This window comes from Hyla sarda, unplaced genomic scaffold, assembly GCF_029499605.1.
Source record: "Hyla sarda isolate aHylSar1 unplaced genomic scaffold, aHylSar1.hap1 scaffold_259, whole genome shotgun sequence".
In the NCBI taxonomy this organism is placed as follows: domain Eukaryota; kingdom Metazoa; phylum Chordata; class Amphibia; order Anura; family Hylidae; genus Hyla; species Hyla sarda.
In genome coordinates, this window is record NW_026609279.1 from 35,337 (window position 1) to 53,308 (window position 17,972).

Below are 17,972 nucleotides of genomic sequence, written 5' to 3' on the forward strand. Positions count from 1 at the left end.
TGCTACTCAGAAGCCTAGGAGAGCTGAGTTTGACTGCTATTATAGTCAAGAAAGGAATCATCACACAGCTTTCCCAGAATCCTGAATCTGCATTTTAGAGTAAGCCCCTATGCAGCTGCCTTTACTAACCCAACAAGAATCACCATCCAGCTTTCCTAGAGTCCTGAATCTGTCTTGTGGTAATATGGTAGAGGATGTATCACAGGCATCGATGATCAGAAGTTACACAACAACAAGTGTGTCACCCAGCATACAATGTGTCACCTAGCTTTCCCAGAGCCCTGATTCTGTCTGTCACTGCGGTGATATGGTAGGGAGGATTTATCAGGGCTCAGTATGAATCGTGTCACCATAAAGAAGGCTTTTCCAATCAGTGTGTTTTCTGCCTGCTGCAAAACTACAACTCCCAGCATGCACGGACAGCCAAAGGCTGTCAACTGGAGACACACTGTTTGGAAAACACTGCATGTCCCCAGCATTAAGAGTGTCACTATAAAGCGTGTCCCCAGCATTAAGCGTGTCACCATAAAGCGTGTCCCCAGCATTAAGCGTGTCACCATAAAGCGTGTCCCCAGCATTACGCGTGTCACCATAAAGCGTGTCCCCAGCATTAAGCGTGTCACCATAAAGCGTGTCCCCAGCATTAAGCGTGTCACCATAAAGCTTGTTCCCCCGTATTAAAGCGTGTCACCTTAAAGCGTGTCACCATAAAGCGTGTCCCCAGCATTACGCGTGTCACCATAAAGCGTGTCCCCAGCATTACGCGTGTCACCATAAAGCGTGTCCCCAGCATTAAGCGTGTCACCATAAAGCGTGTCCCCAGCATTAAGCGTGTCACCATAAAGCTTGTTCCCCCGTATTAAAGCGTGTCACCTTAAAGCGTGTCACCATAAAGCGTGTCCCCAGCATTAAGCGTATCACTATAAAGCTTGTCCCCAGCATTAAGCGTGTCACTATAAAGCGTGTCCCCAGCATTAAGCGTGTCACCATAAAGCGTGTCCCCAGCATTAAGCGTGTCACCATAAAGCGTGTCCCCAGCATTAAGCGTGTCACTATGAAGTGTGTCCCCCAGCATTAAGCGTGTCACCATAAAGCGTGTCCCCAGCATTAAGCGTGTCACCATAAAGCGTGTCCCCAGCATTAAGAGTGTCACTATGAAGTGTGTCCCCCAGCATTAAGCGTGTCACCATAAAGCTTGTTCCCCCGTATTAAAGCGTGCCACCATAAAGCGTGTCCCCAGCATTAAGCGTGTCACTATGAAGCGTGTTCCCCAGCATTAAGCGTGTCACTATAAAGTGTGTCCCCCAGCATTAAGCGTGTCACTATGAAGTGTGTCCCCCAGCATTAAGCGTGTCACTATAAAGCGTGTCCCCAGCATTAAGCGTGTCACTATAAAGCGTGTCCCCAGCATTAAGCGTGTCACTATAAAGCATGTCCCCCAGCATTAAGCGTGTCACTATAAAGCGTGTCCCCAGCATTAAGCGTGTCACTATAAAGCATGTCCCCCAGCATTAAGCGTGTCACTATAAAGCATGTCCCCCAGCATTAAGCGTGTCACTATGAAGTGTGTCCCCCAGCATTAAGCGTGTCACTATAAAGCATGTCCCCCAGCATTAAGCGTGTCACTATAAAGCATGTCCCCCAGCATTAAGCGTGTCACTATGAAGTGTGTCCCCCAGCATTAAGCGTGTCACTATAAAGCGTGCCGCCCAGTATTAAGCGTGTCACTATAAAGCATGTCCCCCAGCATTAAGCGTGTCACTATGAAGTGTGTCCCCCAGCATTAAGCGTGTCACTATAAAGCGTGTCCCCAGCATTAAGCATGTCACTATGAAGTGTGTCCCCCAGCATTAAGCGTGTCACTATAAAGTGTGTCCCCCAGCATTAAGCGTGTCACTATGAAGTGTGTCCCCCAGCATTAAGCGTGTCACTATAAAGCGTGTCCCCCAGCATTAAGCGTGTCACTATGAAGTGTGTCCCCCAGCATTAAGCGTGTCACTATAAAGCGTGTCCCCCAGCATTAAGCGTGTCACTATAAAGCGTGTCCCCCAGCATTAAGCGTGTCACTATAAAGCGTGTCCCCCAGCATTAAACGTGTCACTATAAAGCGTGTCCCCCAGCATTAAGCGTGTCACTATAAAGCGTGTCCCCCAGCATTAAGCGTGTCACTATAAAGCATGTCCCCCAGCATTAAGCGTGTCACTATAAAGCGTGTCCCCCAGCATTAAGCGTGTCACTATAAAGCATGTCCCCCAGCATTAAGCGTGTCACTATAAAGCATGTCCCCCAGCATTAAGCGTGTCACTATGAAGTGTGTCCCCCAGCATTAAGCGTGTCACTATAAAGCGTGCCGCCCAGCATTAAGCGTGTCACTATAAAGCATGTCCCCCAGCATTAAGCGTGTCACTATAAAGCGTGTCCCCAGCATTAAGCATGTCACTATGAAGTGTGTCCCCCAGCATTAAGCGTGTCACTATAAAGTGTGTCCCCCAGCATTAAGCGTGTCACTATGAAGTGTGTCCCCCAGCATTAAGCGTGTCACTATAAAGCGAGTCCCCAGCATTAAGCGTGTCACTATGAAGTGTGTCCCCCAGCATTAAGCGTGTCACTATAAAGCGTGTCCCCCAGCATTAAGCGTGTCACTATAAAGCGTGTCCCCCAGCATTAAGCGTGTCACTATAAAGCGTGTCCCCCAGCATTAAACGTGTCACTATAAAGCGTGTCCCCCAGCATTAAGCGTGTCACTATAAAGCGTGTCCCCCAGCATTAAGCGTGTCACTATAAAGCATGTCCCCCAGCATTAAGCGTGTCACTATAAAGCGTGTCCCCAGCATTAAGCGTGTCACTATAAAGCGTGTCCCCAGCATTAAGCATGTCACTATGAAGTGTGTCCCCCAGCATTAAGCGTCCACTATGAAGTGTGTCCCCCAGCATTAAGCGTGTCACTATAAAGGGTGTCCCCCAGCATTAAGCATGTCACTATGAAGTGTGTCCCCCAGCATTAAGCGTGTCACTATGAAGTGTGTCCCCCAGCATTAAGCGTGTCACTATGACGTGTGTCCCCCAGCATTAAGCGTGTCACTATAAAGCGTGTCCCCCAGCATTAAGCGTGTCACTATAAAGCGTGTCCCCCAGCATTAAGCGTGTCACTATGAAGTGTGTCCCCCAGCATTAAGCGTGTCACTATAAAGGGTGTCCCCCAGCATTAAGCGTGTCACTATAAAGCATGTCCCCCAGCATTAAGCGTGTCACTATAAAGGGTGTCCCCCAGCATTAAGCATGTCACTATGAAGTGTGTCCCCCAGCATTAAGCGTGTCACTATGAAGTGTGTCCCCCAGCATTAAGCGTGTCACTATGAAATGTGTCCCCCAGCATTAAGCGTGTCACTATAAAGCGTGTCCCCCAGCATTAAGCGTGTCACTATAAAGCGTGTCCCCCAGCATTAAGCGTGTCACTATAAAGCGTGTCCCCCAGCATTAAGCGTGTCACTATAAAGCGTGTCCCCCAGCATTAAGCGTGTCACTATAAAGCGTGTCCCCAGCATTAAGCGTGTCACTATAAAGCGTGTCCCCCAGCATTAAGCGTGTCACTATAAAGCGTGTCCCCCAGCATTAAGCGTCACTATAAAGCGTGTCCCCCAGCATTAAGCGTGTCACTATGATCAGGGGGGTAGCAGAGTTGGCGCAGCGTCAGCCGATGACAGGATTTTGTGATCTTTTGTTGTGTAGTTTCTGTGATACTCCGGCGAGCGCCCAGCGCAGGTTCCCACGGAGGAGCAGCCGCTGTCAGGAGCCCCGGACGGCAGGTCGCAGCTTGTCCGCCGTCACCACGCCTGCCGAGCAAACGCCGAGGAGCCCGGATTACACTTTCACTGTCTGCACAGACTCGCCAACTACTCCCCCCAACATCCCCCAAAATACACAACTCTGCCTGGGAAAGATTCCATCACAGGCACCTGACAGGACCCGACTCTTAAAGGGCCGGCGACGTTATAAGAGGATCGGCTGAGATAGGTGACGGGTACAGGAGGGTCTCAGCATTGGACATATGAGATACAGTACGGAGGGCTCCATATATCTATAACTGTATACTACCCATATACCTGTACCCATATACCTGTACCCATATACCTATACCCATATATCTGTACCCATATACCTGTATATCTATACCCATATATCTGTACCCATATACCTGTATATCTATACCCATATACCTGTACCCATATACCTATATATCTATACCCATATACCTGTACCCATATACCTATATATCTATACCCATATACCTGTACCCATATATCTGTACCCATATACCTATACCCATATACCTGTATATCTATACCCATATACCTGTACCCATATATCTGTACCCATATACCTGTATATCTATACCCATATACCTGTACCCATATATCTGTACCCATATACCTATACCCCATATACCTGTAACCATATACCTGTACCCATATACCTATAGACATATACTACCCATATACCTGTACCCATATACCTATACCCATATACCCGTACCCATATACCTGTACCCATATACCTGTACCCATATACCTATACACATATACCTATACCCATATACCTGTACCCATATACCTATACCCATATACCTATACCCATATACCTGTACCCATATATCTATATCCATATACCTGTACCCATATACCTGTACCCATATATCTATATCCATATACCTGTACCCATATACCTGTACCCATATACCTGTACCCATATACCTGTACCCATATATCTATATCCATATACCTGTACTCATATACCTATATATCTATACCCATATACCTGTACCCATATACCTGTACCCATATACTACCTTTATACCTGTACCCATATACTACCCATATACCTGTACCCATATACCTATAGACATATACTACCCATATACCTGTACCCATATACTTACTACCTATATATCTATATACCTATTCCCATATACCTATAGACATATACTACCCATATACCTATATATCTATACCCATATACCTGTACCCATATACCTGTACCCATATACCTATAGACATATACTACCCATATACCTGTACCCATATACCTGTACACATATACTACCCATATACCTGTACCCATATACCTGTACCCATATACCTGTACACATATACTACCCATATACCTGTACCCATATACCTGTACCCATATACCTATACACATATACTACCTATATATCTATACCCATATACCTGTATCCATATACCTATAGACATATACTACCCATATACCTATATATCTATACCCATATACCTATACCCATATACCTATAGACATATACTACCCATATACCTATATATCTATACCCATATACCTGTACCCATATACCTGTACCCATATATCTATACCCATATACCTGTACCCATATACCTATACCCATATACCTGTACCCATATACCTGTACCCATATACCTATACCCATATACCTATACCCATATACCTGTACCCATATACCTATACCCATATACCTATACCCATATACCTATACCCATATACCTGTACCCATATACCTATACCCATATACCTGTACCCATATACCTGTACCCATATACCTGTACCCATATACCTGTACCCATATACCTGTACCCATATACCTGTACCCATATACCTGTACCCATATACCTGTACCCATATACTACCCATATACCTGTACCCATATACCTGTACCCATATACCTGTACCCATATACTACCCATATACCTGTACCCATATACCTGTACCCATATACCTGTACCCATATACCTGTACCCATATACCTGTACCCATATACCTGTACCCATATACTACCCATATACCTGTACCCATATACCTGTACCCATATACCTGTACCCATATACTACCCATATACCTGTACCCATATACCTGTACCCATATACCTGTACCCATAAACCTGTACCCATAAACCTGTACCCATAAACCTGTACCCATAAACCTGTACCCATATACCTGTACCCATATACCTGTACCCATATACCTGTACCCATATACCTGTACCCATATACCTATCCACATATGCTACCCATATACCCGTACCCATATACCTGTACCCATATACCTGTACCCATATACCTGTACCCATATACCTGTACCCATATACCTATACACATATGCTACCCATATACCTATACCCATATACCTGTACCCATATACCTGTACCCATATACCTATATCCATATACCTATACCCATATACCTATACCCATATACCTGTACCCATATACCTATACACATATACCTGTAGCCATATACCTGTACCCATATACCTGTACACATATACCAATACCTATATACCTGTACCCATATACCTGTACCCATATACCTGTACCCATATACCTATACCCATATACCTGTACCCATATACCTGTACCCATATACCTGTACCCATTTACCTGTACCCATATACCTGTACCCATATACCTGTACCCATATACCTGTACCCATATACCTGTACCCATATACCCATATACCTATACCCATATACCTATACCCATATACCTGTACCCATATACCCATATACCTGTACCCATATACCTATACCCATATACCTATACCCATATACCTATACCCATATACCTGTACCCATATACCTGTACCCATATACCTATACCCATATACCTATACCCATATACCTATACCCATATACCTATACCCATATACCTATACCCATATACCTATACCCATATACTACCCATATACCTGTACCCATATACCTATACCCATATACCTGTACCCATATACCTATACCCATATACCTGTACACATATACCCGTACCCATATACCTGTACCCATATACCTGTACCCATATACCTGTACCCATATACCTGTACCCATATACCTGTACCCATATACCTATACCCATATACCTGTACCCATATACCTATACCCATATACCTGTACCTATATACCTGTACCCATATACCTATACCCATATACCTGTACCCATATACCTGTACCCATATACCTGTACCCATATACCTATACCCATATACCTATACCCATATACCTATACCCATATACCTGTACCCATATACCTATACACATACACATATACCTGTACCCATATACCTGTACCCATATACCTGTACCCATATACCTGTACCCATATACCTATACCCATATACCTGTACCCATATACCTATACACCTGTACCCATATACCTGTACCCATATACCTATACCCATATACCTGTACCCATATACCTATACCCATATACCTATACCCATATACCTATACCCATATACCTGTACCCATATACCTATACACATATACCTATACCCATATACCTGTACCCATATACCTATACCCATATACCTATACCCATATACCTGTACCCATATACCTATACCCATATACCTATACCCATATACCTGTACCCATATACCTATACACCTGTACCCATATACCTGTACCCATATACCTGTACCCATATACCTATACCCATATACCTGTACCCATATACCTATACCCATATACCTATACCCATATACCTATACCCATATACCTATACCCATATACCTGTACCCATATACCTGTACCCATATACCTATACCCATATACCTATACCCATATACCTGTACCCATATACCTGTACACATATACCCATATTAGATCAGGCTGATAACAGAGAACAATAGACCCTATATACCTACCCTACATACTGGCTCCATATACCTATCTTATGGTTTCCCAACCAGCGAGCCTTTGGCAGTCCGGGCATGCTGGGTGTTGTAGGTTTGCAACAGCTGGAGGCACTCTGGTTGGGAAACACTGTCCTATCCTATGAAGTATTGGAGTCAGGACAGGTGATAGTTCGTTACAATGTATCAGTTTGGGGGTTCAGACTGGATACAATTGTAACAAACTCTACTAGAATAAATATGAATCTGGATTGAACAAGTGTTGTTACTATTCACTGAAAGCAAGCGGTGGATGTGGTGCTGCGCACATCAGGAGACGTAGCTCACAGCCATGGCTCCCATCTCCTGCCGGCCGGGCCCTGCGGGGCTCTAATCTTATACTGGGAGAAAAGCCGCCACACCCACCACAAACAGCGCCCAGGGGAAGACGAAGCCGAGGAGCACGCTGCGCCGCTGTATACGTGCTGCACACCGGGCAAGGCCAGCCAGAGGTACTGAGCCACGGCGGGGATAGTGTATCTAAGCCACGGCGGGGATAGTGTATCTAAGCCACGACGGGGATAGTGTATCTAAGCCACGGCTGGGATAGTGTATCTAAGCCACGGCTGGGATAGTGTATCTAAGCCACGGCGGGGATAGTGTATCTAAGCCACGGTGGGGATAGTGTATCTAAGCCACGGCGGGGATAGTGTATCTAAGCCACGGCGGGGATAGTGTATCTAAGCTATGGCTGGGATAGTGTATCTAAGCTACGGCTGGGATAGTGTATCTAAGCCACGGCGGGGATAGTGTATCTAAGCCACGACGGGGATAGTGTATCTAAGCCACGGCGGGGATAGTGTATCTAAGCTACGGCTGGGATAGTGTATCTAAGCCACGACGGGGATAGTGTATCTAAGCCACGACGGGGATAGTGTATCTAAGCCACGGCTGGGATAGTGTATCTAAGCCACGGCTGGGATAGTGTATCTAAGCCACGGCGGGGATAGTGTATCTAAGCTGTGGCTGGGATAGTGTATCTAAGCCACGGCGGGGATAGTGTATCTAAGCCACGGCGGGGATAGTGTATCTAAGCTATGGCTGGGATAGTGTATCTAAGCCACGGCGGGGATAGTGTATCTAAGCCACGACGGGGATAGTGTATCTAAGCCATGACGGTGATAGTGTATCTAAGCCACGACGGGGATAGTGTATCTAAGCTATGGCTGGGATAGTGTATCTAAGCCACGGCTGGGATAGTGCATCTAAGCCACGGCTGGGATAGTGCATCTAAGCCACGGCTGGGATAGTGCATCTAAGCCACGGCTGGGATAGTGTATCTAAGCCACGGCTGGTATAGTGTATCTAAGCCATTGGTGGGATAGTGTATCTAAGCCATTGGTGGGATAGTGTATCTAAGCCACGGCTGGGATAGTGTATCTAAGCGACGGCTAGGATAGTGTATCTAAGCCACGGCTGGGATAGTGTATCTAAGCGACGGCTGGGATAGTGTATCTAAGCCATTGCTGGGATAGTGTATCTAAGCGACGGCTGGGATAGTGTATCTAAGCGACGGCTGGGATAGTGTATCTAAGCCTATGCTGGGATAGTGTATCTAAGCCACGGCTGGGATAGTGTATCTAAGCCACGGCTGGGATAGTGTATCTAAGCCATGGCTGGGATAGTGTATCTAAGCCACGGCTGGGATAGTGTATCTAAGCCACGGCTGGGATAGTGTATCTAAGCCACGGCTGGGATAGTGTATCTAAGCCACGGCTGGGATAGTGAATCTAAGCCACGGCTGGGATAGTGTATCTAAGCCACGGCTGGGATAGTGAATCTAAGCCACGGCTGGGATAGTGTATCTAAGCCACGGCTGGGATAGTGAATCTAAGCCACGGCTGGGATAGTGTATCTAAGCCATAGCTGGGATCATGCTTCATTTAGATACATCTGTATCTAAACTATTCTGTGAAACATTTTGATGACTCAAAGCTCAGCAATGCGTGGTCCTGTCTGTTACACTGATGTATCTAAGCCTAAATAGGATACATCTCTGCTGAGCTGTACCGTGTCCCCCAGCACCCATGTGGCAGTACCGCAGGCGAGGCGCAGGACACCTGTGTCTATATTGCGGTTCGCCCCAGTATTTGGTTGCTTTCCTCCTACGCGTTGGGATTTGGAAGCTGGAAAACAACCGGGAGGGGCGGAGCCACCTCCAGAACCGGTTGTACTGGGCCGGGGGAGATCCGGTGTGCCGCACACTGCACCACATGACACCCCGCCTGTCAGCCGTGTATACAGGGAGAACACCAGGGGTTAACAGGGACATCACATCTATAGGGGGCGCCGACACCTGATCAGGGATACGGAGTACGGCCACCCCCGAAACCAGTGTTTCCCAACAGTGTGCCTCCAGCTGTTGCAAAACTACAACTCCCAGCATGTCCAGACAGCCAACGGCTGTCCGGGCATGCTGGGAGTTGTAGTCTTGCAACAGCTGGAGGCACACTGCTTGGGAAACACTGCCTTAAATGGTTAATATTGTGATACTTAATAGAAATCTGCTAGTGATACAATGGCGAGCTTCCCTATTGACTTTAGTGTATCTAATCCTTTCATGTGTGATACCATCTACCTAGGCACCATATACAGTACCTAAGACTATGTGTGATACAGTCTGCTGAGCCAGTGTATCTAATCTCATCATGTGTGATACCATCTACCTAGCCCCCATATACAGTACCTAAGACTATGTGTGATACAGTCTGCTGAGCCAGTGTATCTAATCCCATCATGTGTGATACCATCTACCTAGCCACCATATACAGTACCTAAGACTATCATGTGTGATACAGTCTGCTGAGCCAGTGTATCTAATCCCATCATGTGTGATACCACCTACCTAGCCACCATATACAGTACCTAAGACTATCATGTGTGATACAGTCTGCTGAGCCAGTGTATCTAATCCCATCATGTGTGATACCATCTACCTAGGCACCATATACAGTACCTAAGACTATCATGTGTGATACAGTCTGCTGAGCCAGTGTATCCAATCCCATCATGTGTGATACCATCTACCTAGCCACCATATACAGTACCTAAGACTATCATGTGTGATACAGTCTGCTGAACCAGTGTATCTAATCCCATCATGTGTGATACCACCTACCTAGCCACCATATACAGTACCTAAGACTATCATGTGTGATACAGTCTGCTGAACCAGTGTATCTAATCCCATCATGTGTGATACCATCTACCTAGCCCCCATTTATCTAAGACTATCATGTGTGATACAGTCTGCTGAGCCAGTGTATCTAATCCCATCATGTGTGATACCATCTACCTAGCCACCATGTATCTAAGACTATCATGTGTGATACAGTCTGCTGAGCCAGTGTATCTAATCCCATCCTGTGTGATACCATCTACCTAGCCACCATATACAGTACCTAAGACTATCATGTGTGATACAGTCTGCTGAGCCAGTGTATCCAATCCCATCATGTGTGATACAGTCTGCTGAGCCAGTGTATCTAATCTCATCATGTGTGATACCATCTACCTAGCCACCATATACAGTACCTAAGACTATGTGTGATACAGTCTGCTGAGCCAGTGTATCTAATCCCATCATGTGTGATACTATCTACCTAGGCACCATATACAGTACCTAAGACTATCATGTGTGATACAGTCTGCTGAGCCAGTGTATCTAATCCCATCATGTGTGATACAGTCTGCTGAGCCAGTGTATCTAATCCCATCATGTGTGATACCATCTACCTAGGCACCATATACAGTACCTAAGACTATCATGTGTGATACAGTCTGCTGAACCAGTGTATCTAATCCCATCATGTTTGATACCATCTACATAGCCACCATATACAGTACCTAAGACTATCATGTGTGATACAGTCTGCTGAACCAGTGTATCTAATCCCATCATGTGTGATACCATCTACCAAGCCCCCATTTATCTGAGACTATCATGTGTGATACAGTCTGCTGAGCCAGTGTATCTAATCCCATCATGTGTGATACCATCTACCTAGCCACCATATACAGTACCTAAGACTATCATGTGTGATACAGTCTGCTGAGCCAGTGTATCTAATCCCATCATGTGTGATACAGTCTGCTGAGCCAGTGCATCTAATCTCATCATGTGTGATACCATCTACCTAGCCACCATATACAGTACCTAAGACTATGTGTGATACAGTCTGCTGAACCAGTGTATCTAATCCCATCATGTGTGATACCATCTACCTAGCCCCCATATATCTAAGCCTATCATGTGTAATACGGTCTGCTGATTCTCCAAGCACCTAATCCTATCATGTGTGATACTGGTGTAAACTGGTGTATCTAAGCCTATTATGTGTGATTCTTCCTTCAAAATGTCTGTATCTGTCATGGGTGATACTGTGTGCTAAACCCATATGTATCTAAGCTTATAATGTGTGATACTGTGTGCTAAACCCATATGTATCTAAGCCTATAATGACTGATACTGTGTGCTAGACCCACATGTATCTAAGCCTATAATGAGTGATACTGTGCGCTAAAACCCACATGTATCTAAGCTTATAATGCGTGATACTGTGTGCTAAACCCATATGTATCTAAGCCTATAATGTGTGATACTGTGTGCTAAACCCACATGTATCTAAGCCTATAATGTGTGATACTGTGTGCTAAACCCACATGTATCTAAGCCTATAATGAGTAATACTGTGTGCTAAACCCACATGTATCTAAGCCTATAATGTGTGATACTGTGTGCTAAACCCACATGTATCTAAGCCTATAATGAGTGATACTGTGTGCTAAACCCACATGTATCTAAGCCTATAATGTGTGATACTGTGTGCTAAACCCACATGTATCTAAGCCTATAATGATTGATACTGTGTGCTAAACCCACATGTATCTAAGCCTATAATGCGTGATACTGTGCGCTAAACCCATATGTATCTAAGCCTATAATGTGTGATACTGTGTGCTAAACCCACATGTATATAAGCATATAATGTGTGATACTGTGTGCTAAACCCACATGTATCTAAGCCTATAATGTGTGATACTGTGTGCTAAACCAACATGTATCTAAGCCTATAATGTGTGATACTGTGTGCTAAACCCACATGTATCTAAGCCTATAATGTGTGATACTGTGTGCTAAGCTGCTCCAGCTAAACCTTTACATATGTGGAATACTGTCTGGAACACACGTGTATCTAAGCCTATGAAGTGTAATCCTGTCGGCTGAGCCTGTCGTATCTAAGTCTTTTATTTTCACCTCAAGATCCACAGCAGCAAATAAATTTGGCGCTAATTTGCAGGATGTGAAAAATGCTATCAAAAACGAAAAAGAATGGTTGCTTGGAAAAAACCAGCGCCACCCCTGTCCTCAGGTTGTGTGTGGTATTGCAGCACAGTTACATCAGAGGTGAATGGAGCCAGGTTGTAATACCGCACACAACCTGAGGACTGGGGAGGCGCTGTATATGGAAGGAATTATCTCTGGCCTGGTGCCGGTGCCACCCCACAGGATAATACCGCCATAAAGTGCACCACTAAACAACCGCAGGATAATACTGCCATAAAGTGCACCACTAAACACCAGCAGGATAATACTGCCATAAAGTGCACCACTAAACACCCGCAGGATAATACTGCCATAAAGTGCACCACTAAACACCCGCAGGATAATACTGCTATAAAGTGCACCACTAAACACCCGCAGGATAATACTGCCATAAAGTGCACCACTAAACACCCGCAGGATAATACTGCTATAAAGTGCACCACTAAACACCCGCAGGATAATACTGCCATAAAGTGCACCACTAAACACCCGCAGGATAATACTGCCATAAAGTGCACCACTAAACACCCGCAGGATAATACTGCCATAAAGTGCACCACTAAACACCCGCAGGATAATACTGCTATAAAGTGCCCCACTAAACACCCGCAGGATAATACTGCCATAAAGTGCACCACTAAACACCTGCAGGATAATACTGCTATAAAGTGCACCACTAAACACCCGCAGGATAATACTGCTATAAAGTGCACCACTAAACACCCGCAGGATAATACCGCCATAAAGTGCACCACTAAACACCCGCAGGATAATACTGCCATAAAGTGCACCACTAAACACCCACAGGATAATACCGCCATAAAGTGTACCACTAAACACCCACAGGATAATACTGCTATAAAGTGCACCACTAAACACCTGCAGGATAATACTGCTATAAAGTGCACCACTAAACACCTGCAGGATAATACTGCTATAAAGTGCACCACTAAACACCTGCAGGATAATACTGCTATAAAGTGCACCACTAAACACCCGCAGGATAATACTGCTATAAAGTGCACCACTAAACACCCGCAGGATAATACTGCCATAAAGTGCACCACTAAACACCCGCAGGATAATACTGCCATAAAGTGCACCACTAAACACCAGCAGGATAATACCGCCATAAAGTGCACCACTAAACACCCGCAGGATAATACTGCCATAAAGTGCACCACTAAACACCCGCAGGATAATACTGCCATAAAGTGCACCACTAAACACCAGCAGGATAATACTGCCATAAAGTGCACCACTAAACACCCGCAGGATAATACTGCCATAAAGTGCACCACTAAACACCCACAGGATAATACCGCTATAAAGTGCACCACTAAACACCCGCAGGATAATACTGCTATAAAGTGCACCACTAAACACCCGCAGGATAATACTGCCATAAAGTGCACCACTAAACACCCCCAGGATAATACTGCCATAAAGTGCCCCACTAAACACCCACAGGATAATACTGCCATAAAGTGCACCACTAAACACCCACAGGATAATACCGCTATAAAGTGCACCACTAAACACCCGCAGGATAATACTGCCATAAAGTGCACCACTAAACACCCGCAGGATAATACCGCCATAAAGTGCCCCACTAAACACCCACAGGATAATACCGCCATAAAGTGCACCACTAAACACCCACAGGATAATACCGCCATAAAGTGCACCACTAAACACCCGCAAGATAATACCGCCATAAAGTGCACCACTAAACACCCACAGGATAATACCGCCATAAAGTGCACCACTAAACACCCGCAAGATAATACCGCCATAAAGTGCACAACTAAACACCCGCAGGATAATACTGCTATAAAGTGCACCACTAAACACCCGCAGGACAATACTGCTATAAAGTGCACCACTAAACACCCGCAGGATAATACCGCTATAAAGTGCACCACTAAACACCCGCAGGGTAATACTGCCATAAAGTGCACCACTAAACACCCACAGGATAATACCGCCATAAAGTGTACCACTAAACACCCACAGGATAATACTGCTATAAAGTGCACCACTAAACACCCACAGGATAATACTGCTATAAAGTGTACCACTAAACACCCACAGGATAATACTGCTATAAAGTGCACCACTAAACACCCACAGGATAATACTGCCATAAAGTGCACCACTAAACACCCACAGGATAATACCGCCATAAAGTGTACCACTAAACACCCACAGGATAATACTGCCATAAAGTGCCCCACTAAACACCCACAGGATAATACTGCCATAAAGTGCACCACTAAACACCCGCAGGATAATACTGCCATAAAGTGCCCCACTAAACACCCGCAGGATAATACTGCCATAAAGTGCACCACTAAACACCCGCAGGATAATACCGCCATAAAGTGCACCACTAAACACCCGCAGGATAATACTGCCATAAAGTGCACCACTAAACACCCGCAGGATAATACCGCCATAAAGTGCACCACTAAACACCCACAGGATAATACTGCCATAAAGTGCACCACTAAACACCCGCAGGATAATACCGCCATAAAGTGTACCACTAAACACCCACAGGATAATACTGCCATAAAGTGCCCCACTAAACACCCACAGGATAATACTGCTATAAAGTGCACCACTAAACACCCGCAGGATAATACCACCATAAAGTGCACCACTAAACACCCACAGGATAATACTGCCATAAAGTGCACCACTAAACACCCGCAGGATAATACTGCTATAAAGTGCACCACTAAACACCCGCAGGATAATACTGCCATAAAGTGCACCACTAAACACCCACAGGATAATACCACCATAAAGTGCACCACTAAACACCAGCAGGATAATACTGCCATAAAGTGCACCACTAAACACCAGCAGGATAATACCGCCATAAAGTGCACCACTAAACACCCACAGGATAATACTGCCATAAAGTGCACCACTAAACACCCGCAGGATAATACTGCCATAAAGTGCACCACTAAACACCAGCAGGATAATACTGCCATAAAGTGCACCACTAAACACCCGCAGGATAATACTGCCATAAAGTGCACCACTAAACACCCACAGGATAATACCGCTATAAAGTGCACCACTAAACACCCGCAGGATAATACTGCTATAAAGTGCACCACTAAACACCCGCAGGATAATACTGCCATAAAGTGCACCACTAAACACCCCCAGGATAATACTGCCATAAAGTGCCCCACTAAACACCCACAGGATAATACTGCCATAAAGTGCACCACTAAACACCCACAGGATAATACCGCTATAAAGTGCACCACTAAACACCCGCAGGATAATACTGCCATAAAGTGCACCACTAAACACCAGCAGGATAATACTGCCATAAAGTGCACCACTAAACACCCGCAGGATAATACTGCCATAAAGTGCACCACTAAACACCCGCAGGATAATACTGCCATAAAGTGCACCACTAAACACCAGCAGGATAATACTGCCATAAAGTGCACCACTAAACACCCGCAGGATAATACTGCCATAAAGTGCACCACTAAACACCCACAGGATAATACCGCTATAAAGTGCACCACTAAACACCCGCAGGATAATACTGCTATAAAGTGCACCACTAAACACCCGCAGGATAATACTGCCATAAAGTGCACCACTAAACACCCCCAGGATAATACTGCCATAAAGTGCCCCACTAAACACCCACAGGATAATACTGCCATAAAGTGCACCACTAAACACCCACAGGATAATACCGCTATAAAGTGCACCACTAAACACCCGCAGGATAATACTGCCATAAAGTGCACCACTAAACACCCGCAGGATAATACCGCCATAAAGTGCCCCACTAAACACCCACAGGATAATACCGCCATAAAGTGCACCACTAAACACCCACAGGATAATACCGCCATAAAGTGCACCACTAAACACCCGCAAGATAATACCGCCATAAAGTGCACCACTAAACACCCACAGGATAATACCGCCATAAAGTGCACCACTAAACACCCGCAAGATAATACCGCCATAAAGTGCACAACTAAACACCCGCAGGATAATACTGCTATAAAGTGCACCACTAAACACCCGCAGGACAATACTGCTATAAAGTGCACCACTAAACACCCGCAGGATAATACCGCTATAAAGTGCACCACTAAACACCCGCAGGGTAATACTGCCATAAAGTGCACCACTAAACACCCACAGGATAATACCGCCATAAAGTGTACCACTAAACACCCACAGGATAATACTGCTATAAAGTGCACCACTAAACACCCACAGGATAATACTGCCATAAAGTGCACCACTAAACACCCACAGGATAATACCGCCATAAAGTGTACCACTAAACACCCACAGGATAATACTGCCATAAAGTGCCCCACTAAACACCCACAGGATAATACTGCCATAAAGTGCACCACTAAACACCCGCAGGATAATACTGCCATAAAGTGCCCCACTAAACACCCGCAGGATAATACTGCCATAAAGTGCACCACTAAACACCCGCAGGATAATACCGCCATAAAGTGCACCACTAAACACCCGCAGGATAATACTGCCATAAAGTGCACCACTAAACACCCGCAGGATAATACCGCCATAAAGTGCACCACTAAACACCCACAGGATAATACTGCCATAAAGTGCACCACTAAACACCCGCAGGATAATACCGCCATAAAGTGTACCACTAAACACCCACAGGATAATACTGCCATAAAGTGCACCACTAAACACCCGCAGGATAATACTGCTATAAAGTGCACCACTAAACACCCACAGGATAATACCACCATAAAGTGCACCACTAAACACCCACAGGATAATACTGCCATAAAGTGCACCACTAAACACCCGCAGGATAATACCGCCATAAAGTGTACCACTAAACACCCACAGGATAATACTGCCATAAAGTGCACCACTAAACA

General features: G+C 45.2%; 1 protein-coding gene across 5 annotated transcripts in view; it reads right to left on the reverse strand.

Moving 5' to 3' along the window:
• TBCD (tubulin folding cofactor D) overlaps positions 1-17,972 on the reverse strand; it is a 324,749-nt gene that overhangs the window by 21,081 nt on the left and 285,696 nt on the right. The gene's annotated exons all lie outside the window — the stretch shown is intronic.